The 8,530-nt window shown below is 46.9% G+C and overlaps 1 protein-coding gene across 1 annotated transcript in view; it reads right to left on the bottom strand.

The window, feature by feature from the left end:
• Positions 1-3,086, bottom strand: part of LOC121536522 (interleukin-1 receptor accessory protein-like 1) — a 401,955-nt gene extending 398,869 nt beyond the window's left edge. The window contains exon 1 of the mRNA XM_041843855.2: positions 2,193-3,086. The gene's annotated coding sequence lies outside the window, so the exon portion shown is untranslated. The remainder of the gene's footprint in view (positions 1-2,192) is intronic.
• Between the last annotated feature and the right edge of the window lie 5,444 nt (positions 3,087-8,530).

Here is an 8,530-nt window from a genome sequence, read left to right as displayed (position 1 = left end):
TTTTACAGTAAGGAAATAGTACTGTAAACTATATCAAATCATATCTGCTGTAAAGCAAAATTACAGTATTAAGCTAGCAACTGTGATGCCAGAATAATGCTGTAAATTTACAGGGAAAGGTTTTACAGCACATTATTATTCACCTGATGATAAGACAAGTGAAAAATACATTTTTTGCTAACTTATGATCAGGGTCCCTGGGTCGCAGGTTTGCCTGGGAGGGGGTCCATGGGAAATAAAATGTTAAATACCCCTGCTTTATACAGATCTCATTATGCCTCATGTAGGCCACACCACATAAAGTGACACGTTTGTGGTGTACGCTAGCTCTGCCATTGGATTGGCTGAGTCAGTGTATTTCCATTGATTCGTTGTTGTGTGAACCGTTATGACCTGCTGTGTCACTACGTCGGTCTGAGCGCAGCCCAACGAGAAGGAGCTGTCCATTTCAGCACCAAGCTGGGACGCAGGCCACGCAAAAACTGCAGGGCATTTGCGCTAAAGAATTCGAGTAAGCTATATTACTGCGTTATAGACATTCATATTTCCATTTAATTTATAAATATGACCTTAAACTCCAAAATATTCCAGTTTAAAATGTGAAAGAAGAGGGCAACATTGGCGCGCGGGCAGAGAGAGAGAGAGAGAGAGAGAGAGAGAGAGAGAGATTGAAAGTGAGACGTGGCCCAGCTCCAACTAGCCTCTGGCACATTAAGATGAGCACGGCTGGGTAGGCCGGTCAGCTACTCACTAAAAGCACTGTCTGATCTGCTTAACGTTCTCTGGCTTTCTCGGAATGGGATTCCTCACATGACTGGCAATCTGGGCACATCCTAAACATTATTGGTAAAGTAGAGCGTAGCCTGGGCTATACTTGATTACATTTCGAGATTTAAAAAAAATAAGTGATTATGCTATGTGTATAGCCCACACTGTGCTCCTCTTCAAATGGTGCTCTCTTGACACGAACCAACAACAATAACATCATAGCAAACATGAATACAGTGATAACGCCTGGGGTTTGCGTCTGTCTGAGGACGGTTGGGCTTGGCGATGCTCGGTAGCCTTTTGGGTATTCAGTCGTGAGGCTCGCTATTCATTCTAATCGAGACGCACTTCCCGAAATTGGATCATCATCAATCAACTACCCTTATCCCTGCGTCATATGTCTCCCGTTTGCACGGGAGCCTGTTCACCCGGTATGCTGCATTTCGCCATCCAAATAAAACGAGCAAGTAACTTGCCCATGCGTTTTTATTGCCAGTGAACGGCGATACAGCTGTGCAGTCTTTCTCTCTCTGTCTCTCTGACTGGCGCAGAAGGACACAAGCTCACACAGAGAGAGAGAGAGAGAGAGAGAGAGAGAGAGAGAGAGAGAGAGAGAGAGAGAGAGAGAGAGAGAGACTAAATCCCACTGAGAGAAAAAAGTTATTATTGCTCTGGTGAAACAAACAAAAGCTTGTAACTGCCTGAAACGTGCCCCGTTTGTATACAGTACCCAGAGCCATGATTCAGCATATGGCTTACCTACAGGGGAAAAGCTGCCGTTTCGTTTACACCTTTATCTAAATCCTCTCACTGAGCTTCCCTAAACTGGCGGGCCAATATGTGAGACTGCACTGCAGTGTCTCCTCTATAGGCTCCTCTACCATCCCCACACTGGAGCTCTTCTATAAGCCATAGCAACCTGCATCCACCACCACATACATGATGGTAGGCATTGTATAAGGGCTTTTCTAAGAAAACAACAAACTGGAAGTCTCGTTAGCAACCAGAGAAAACAGTGGCCTATTCCACAGTCTGAACGTCTGTATGTTTGTTCTGAACGACCAGTTCTCCCCATGCCCCGTGTAGGCTGCTAATTAGTCTGTGCTGCAACGGCGGCAGGTGCTCAACTTCACACAACCATTCCCCAGTCCGTCACAGTCACGATGGTCACAGACTGGACATGCGAGTCCCTCTTGGATACAATACTGTGATTTGCTGAAATGCTTTCAGAATAACTGCTGCAACTTCCTATATAATTACACCGTCCGTCGGATGACAGAGCCAGACCCAATCAATGCATTTCCGCAATCAAACGAAGTAGCAATTTAATAAAGGGCCAACCAACTTTATCAAACGTTAGGAGCGGAAGGCTGCCTGCGACAAGACAGAGCAGAGAGCAGAGAGCAGAGGGGAAATTGGCTTACCTTCAAATGGCTTTCCAAAATGGTCCTATCGTATTTGTCAGTCAGTGCGGAAAGCTTTGGACATCACAGCGACGGACCAGCCAGAGAGAAAACGTTTCCATGGAGTGTCAAGGTGCCACTGAAGAAAAGTATTTCAACCAGATCACCCTTTCAGGCGGTAGAGGCGGTCTAAACAGCGGTTTAATCCAAAGAGAAAGATGTGGATCTTGTTCTCTTCTCAAATGAATGAAGGAAGTGCCATGCTTTCCCACAAAAAACATACGTTCATTTTCTCGCGCGAGACTAAGATGTAGAAAAGAGGCAAGTAGAAAAAAAAGCTAAAATGATTATGGCCAAATACAAAATAAAAGGCTAAAAAAAAAGACATAAAACGAAGAGGGGGTGGGGAGGGGGGTGCAATGGAAGCGCGTTGCCCATTGAATTCCCACCTAAACTCGACTACTTGCTTTGCGCCAAAAGAGGTTCGGTAAGGAATTCTCCCGAGGGTGCCCCGACCATCCCAAACGCACTGGCGCGCACTCCACTATGCCGTGCCACGAGGCTGCATTTATAGATATAATCGCAAATATCCTATATTGACAGATCCAATGGGGGTTTCCTCCACAGCCCGGCTATGTGGATGCCATGCTCATAGTCTGCGTTGCGGAGAGGGAACTCTCCCCGGTCCTAGTGCCTTCTTGCGCTTCGTGCTGCCGCGTTCAACAAGCGCCTCGGCGATACCTGCATTCTGTCGCCGATTTGAGCGGTAGCCTAACTGATTTCAAGAGCGTAAAACAATCCGTGGTCTTGTAAGGCTCAAAGCGATTGTGTTACAATTAAACTTGATAACGGATGGAGGGCGTGTGTGTGTGCGAGAGAGAGAGATAGTATTTTTCTAGAGGCGCTAGTTTCTTCCTGCCCGCCAGCAGACCGCAGACTGTGCGCGAGGAAGAGGATGGCAGAGAGGGAAGCTCGTGCTATCAGGATGCAGCAGAAAGGAGTTTGGCGCGCGACTACGTCCCACAGACCATGGTGGCCACGAGGCCAGTAAATGAAATAGATGTTAGCCAAACTATAAAAGTCTAGAACTATTCACACTAGCCTATAGTCTAGAGTTTGTCAATAGATATAACGTTGTACAGTAGACAATGGTAGGCCTTTGGAATGGGAAATGTAATTGTCAACTGACACTGAATGCTATATATGGCATGCTTTGTGCAGTAGCCTAGTCACACATAAAATTATAAAAGTATTTCCTGACACATCTTGCCTAGTTCGGCCAATTGCACAAATACAGCGAGGTCAACAGAACTGCTGTGAAATCTAAAGGCATCTGATTCAATTCCGACATGCAGTGGAAAATACAGTGTGACAAGTTCTGTGTGTGTGTGTGTTTTTCCTCAGGACTTTGTCCTGTCAAGGCAGTGGTTGAACCACAGTGTGTGAGTCAAATATTGATGAGGGGGCTTAGAGGGGAAGAAAGGCTACCATAGAGGAGACCTCCACACACACACACACCTCTACACACCTCCACACACACGCACACACGCACACACGCACATACATACGCACTCTTGCTGAAATAGGAAAAGTGCTTAATGAATGTTAACCTGCCTGTCTCTCCAGTGTGTTCTAAGGTTAAGGGTTGGCTTGTGTAACCACTCTATAGCCTCGGCTCAGAAACCTTGCAGCAGAAAACTCCTCCTCCACAGATCCTTTTGGAGTTTAAGTAGGTACCTTACAGTAGGCCTATAGGCATTCATCAGACAGGAAACATAGAAACAAGTTAGATACAGTATAGGCTTCCTCCTTTTCACCTCCCTCTCACCATGAAACACTATTCACCTCACAGTGCTGCTTGTCTATTTTCTCTCTCCTCTCATGTCTGTGTCATGCTGACGCTCAGAAAGACTCAACTACTAGAATACTACTCACCATAGCATGCTGCCTTCTATAACTCCTACAACTCCTACCTCCTTCTTCCTATAACTCGAACATGCTCCTTACTATATCCTTCCTCCTACCTTCTTTAACTCCTACCTCCTACCTCCTATAACCCCTACCTCATTTAACTCCTACCTCCTACCTCCTATAACCCCTACCTCTTACCTCCTACCTCCTATAATTCCTACCTCCTATAACTCCTACCTCCTACCTCCTTTAACTCCTACCTCCTAACTCCTATAACCCCTACCTCCTACCTCCCTATAACTCCTACCTCCTATAACTCCTACCTCCTATAACTCCTACCTCCTACCTCCTATACCTCCTGCCTCCTAACTCCTACAGTACCTCCTATACATCCTACCTCCTGTCTCCTAGCTCCTAACTCTTAACTCCTCTCTCTTTCCCTGACTTGGCTTCCTACTTCCTCTCTCACTCCCTGACTTTCACTATTTTTCACCCCTTCCCTTCCACCGCTCCCTTCACTCTCACCCCTTGTCTTATCCCTCTACCAACTCTAGGACATTTAAACTGTGTGTGTGAAGAGTTCCTCAAAAAGTTAGAATATATCAAAGAGAGAGTAATATTGTTTTGTCAAATCTATATCTTGAAGAATCATATTTTTGGGGGTCAAACACACATACTCCAAACTAGGCGGAAATATTCTTTCCCATTTGTCGGCACATAAAGCCTAAATTAATTTACCAATTAAAAATTGAAATAGCCTAGAAAATCACTGCAGTGAGTGCTTCAGGAAACACATTACACCGAAATAAAGAGTCCTTACTGCAAACATGACCTTTGTCTCCTAAAACAATATTACAGTATCCCCTTTTCGCTCTCATTCTCTCTCGCTGGCACACACACACACACACACACACACACACACACACACACACACACACACACACACACACACACACACACACACACACACACACACACACACACACACACACACACACACACACACACACACACACACACACACACACAGATGTTCCACAGAGAGTGCAGGCTGATACATGCCCCCTCCCTAATTGCAGGTTTATGAAATCTGCTGTTTGGTGGTGCCACATGGTTCCCAAGCGGGTGCCAAATAGTTGCCAAGCAGTACCCGTGACAGCAGTTTATGAACTCTCTGTAATTTCAGGGATGATATTATTTCCTCATCTGTTTCCTCAACAAATATTGAGCCAATAAAATTAGGTAAATCGACAATAACAAATACAGGTCCTATCTGTGTCTCTGCGAATGAAGAGTGTCAATAGGTCAGACACTGCAACCAATCACAGTTTCTCTCAGAAAGATCTAACTGGGGCATCACTCTTTCCTCTAGAGATATACAAAGAGGAAAGGGGGATAGAGAGGAGGCGAGAAGAGTGGGGGATGGAGAGGGGGATGGAGAGGAGAAGAGAAGAGAGGAGGATGGAGAGGGGGGTTGGAGAGGAGGAGAGGGGAGGGGGATGGAGAGGGGGGATGGAGAGGAGGAGAGGGGCGGTGGATGGAGAGGGGGATGGAAAGGAGAAGAGGGGAGGTGGATGGAGAGGAGGTGGATGGAGAAGGGGATGGAGAGGAGAAGAGGGGAGGTGGATGGAGAGGGGGATGGAGAGGAGAAGAGGGGAGATGGATGGAGAGGGGAGGTGGATGGAGAGGAGAAGAGGGGATGGAGAGGAGAAGAGGGGTGGTGGATGAGAAGGGGATGGAGAGGAGAAGAAGGGAGGTGGATGGAGAGGGGGATGGAGAGGAGGAGAGAAGAGAGGAGGATGGAGAGGGGGATGGAGAGGAGGAGAGGGGAGGTGGATGGAGAGGAGGAGAGGGGAGGTGGATGGAGAGGAGGAGAGGGGAGGTGGATGGAGAGGAGGAGGGAAGAGAGGAGGATGGAGAGGGGGATGGAGAGGAGGAGAGGGGAGGGGAGGTGGATGGCCCATAATAACTTCCCACTGAGTCATCATGACCCCCCAAAAATATATATCTTCACATACACCAGATAGGTGCAGTGAAATGTGTTGTTTTGCAGGGTCAGCCATAGTATTACAGTGCCCCTGGAGCAAATTAGGTTAAGTGCCTTCTTCAAGGAAACATTGACAGATTTCTTCATCTTGTCGGCTCAGGTATTTGAACCAGCAACCTTTTGGTTACTTCCCCAACGCTCTAACTGCTAGACTACCTGCCGCCCTGAGAATAGGCAGAGAGGAGTGTTTCTGAAAACACACTCAATACATAGTCTATATAACACCCTGTGTCCACACACACGCAACCAAACTCAATATATCGACTTTCAACTCAGTATTGGTCAAAACTGTTTTCCTCAAGCACTCATCCCGACTTCACAACTGCACATTTTTAGAAGTCAGAACTGAAATGGAGAAACCACAAGAGTACTCAAGTCAAATGCTGTTCAATGGGAGAGAGGGCATGAATATGCTGTTCAATGAGAGAGGGCATGAATATGCTGTTCAATGAGAGAGGGCATGAATATGCTGTTCAATGAGAGAGGGCATGAATATGCTGTTGAATGAGAGAGAGGGCACGAATATGTCTCTGGTTGCACAGCAACGGTCACCAACTGCTATTTAGAGATAGTGAAGAGCATGCTTTTACCACAACGCCATGCTACAGACCTGTCGTTAGCCCATCTATCTATCCAACGCCATGCTACAGCCCTGTCTTTAGCCCATCTCTCTATCCAACGCCATGCTACAGACCTGTCTTTAGCCCATCTATCTATCCAAGGCCATGCTACAGACCTGTCGTTAGCCCATCTATCTATCCAAGGCCATATTACAGACCTGTCTTTAGCCCATCTATCTATCCAAGGCCATGCTACAGACCTGTCGTTAGCCCATCTATCTATCCAACACCATGCTACAGACCTGTCTTTAGCCCATCTATCTATCCAACGCCATGCTACAGACCTGTCTTTAGCCCATCTATCTATCCAAGGCCATGCTACAGACCTGTCGTTAGCCCATCTCTCTATCCAACGCCATGCTACAGACCTGTCTTTAGCCCATCTATCTATCCAAGGCCATGCTACAGACCTGTCGTTAGCCCATCTCTCTATCCAACGCCATGCCTCACGAGACCTGTCTTTAGCCCATCTATCTATCCAAGGCCATGCTACAGACCTGTCTTTAGCCCATCTATCTATCCAACGCCATGCTACAGACCTGTCGTTAGCCCATCTATCTATCCAACTCCATGCTCAAGACCTGTCTTTAGCCCATCTCTCTATCCAACGCCATGCTACAGACCTGTCTTTAGCCCATCTATCTATCCAACGCCATGCTACAGACCTGCCTTTAGCTCATCTATCTATCCAACGCCATGCTACAGACCTGTCTTTAGCCCATCTATCTATCCAACGCCATGCTACAGACCTGTCTTTAGCCCATCTCTCTATCCAACGCCATGCTACAGACCTGTCTTTAGCCCATCTATCTATCCAACACCATGCTACAGACCTGTCGTTAGCCCATCTATCTATCCAACGCCATGCTACAGACCTGTCTTTAGCCCATCTATCTATCCAACGCCATGCTACAGACCTGTCTTTAGCCCATCTCTCTATCCAACACCATGGTACAGACCTGTCTTTAGCCCATCTATCTATCCAACGCCATGCTACAGACCTGTCTTTAGCCCATCTATCTATCCAAGGCCATGCTACAGACCTGTCGTTAGCCCATCTCTCTATCCAACGCCATGCTACATACCTGTCTTTAGCCCATCTATCTATCCAAGGCCATGCTACAGACCTGTCTTTAGCCCATCTCTCTATCCAACGCCATGCTACAGACCTGTCTTTAGCCCATCTATCTATCCAACGCCATGCTACAGACCTGTCTTTAGCCCATCTATCTATCCAACGCCATGCTACAGACCTGCCTTTAGCCCATCTATCTATCCAACGCCATGCTACAGACCTGTCTTTAGCCCATCTATCTATCCAACGCCATGCTACAGACCTGTCTTTAGCCCATCTCTCTATCCAACGCCATGCTACAGACCTGTCTTTAGCCCATCTATCTATCCAACGCCATGCTACAGACCTGTCTTTAGCCCATCTATCTATCCAACGCCATGCTACAGACCTGTCTTTAGCCCATCTATCTATCCAACGCCATGCTACAGACCTGTCTTTAGCCCATCTCTCTATCCAACGCCATGCTACAGACCTGTCTTTAGCCCATCTCTCTATCCAACGCCATGCTACAGACCTGTCTTTAGCCCATCTATCTATCCAACGCCATGGTACAGACCTGTCTTTAGCCCATCTATCTATCCAACGCCATGCTACAGACCTGTCTTTAGCCCATCTATCTATCCAACGCCATGCTACAGACCTGTCTTTAGCCCATCTCTCTATCCAACGCCATGCTACAGACCTGTCTTTAGCCCATCTATCTATC

This window comes from Coregonus clupeaformis, chromosome 23 (assembly GCF_020615455.1).
Source record: "Coregonus clupeaformis isolate EN_2021a chromosome 23, ASM2061545v1, whole genome shotgun sequence".
Lineage (NCBI taxonomy): Eukaryota > Metazoa > Chordata > Actinopteri > Salmoniformes > Salmonidae > Coregonus > Coregonus clupeaformis.
Note: the sequence above shows the minus strand (reverse complement) of the source record. Positions and strands in the feature narration are given on the sequence as shown.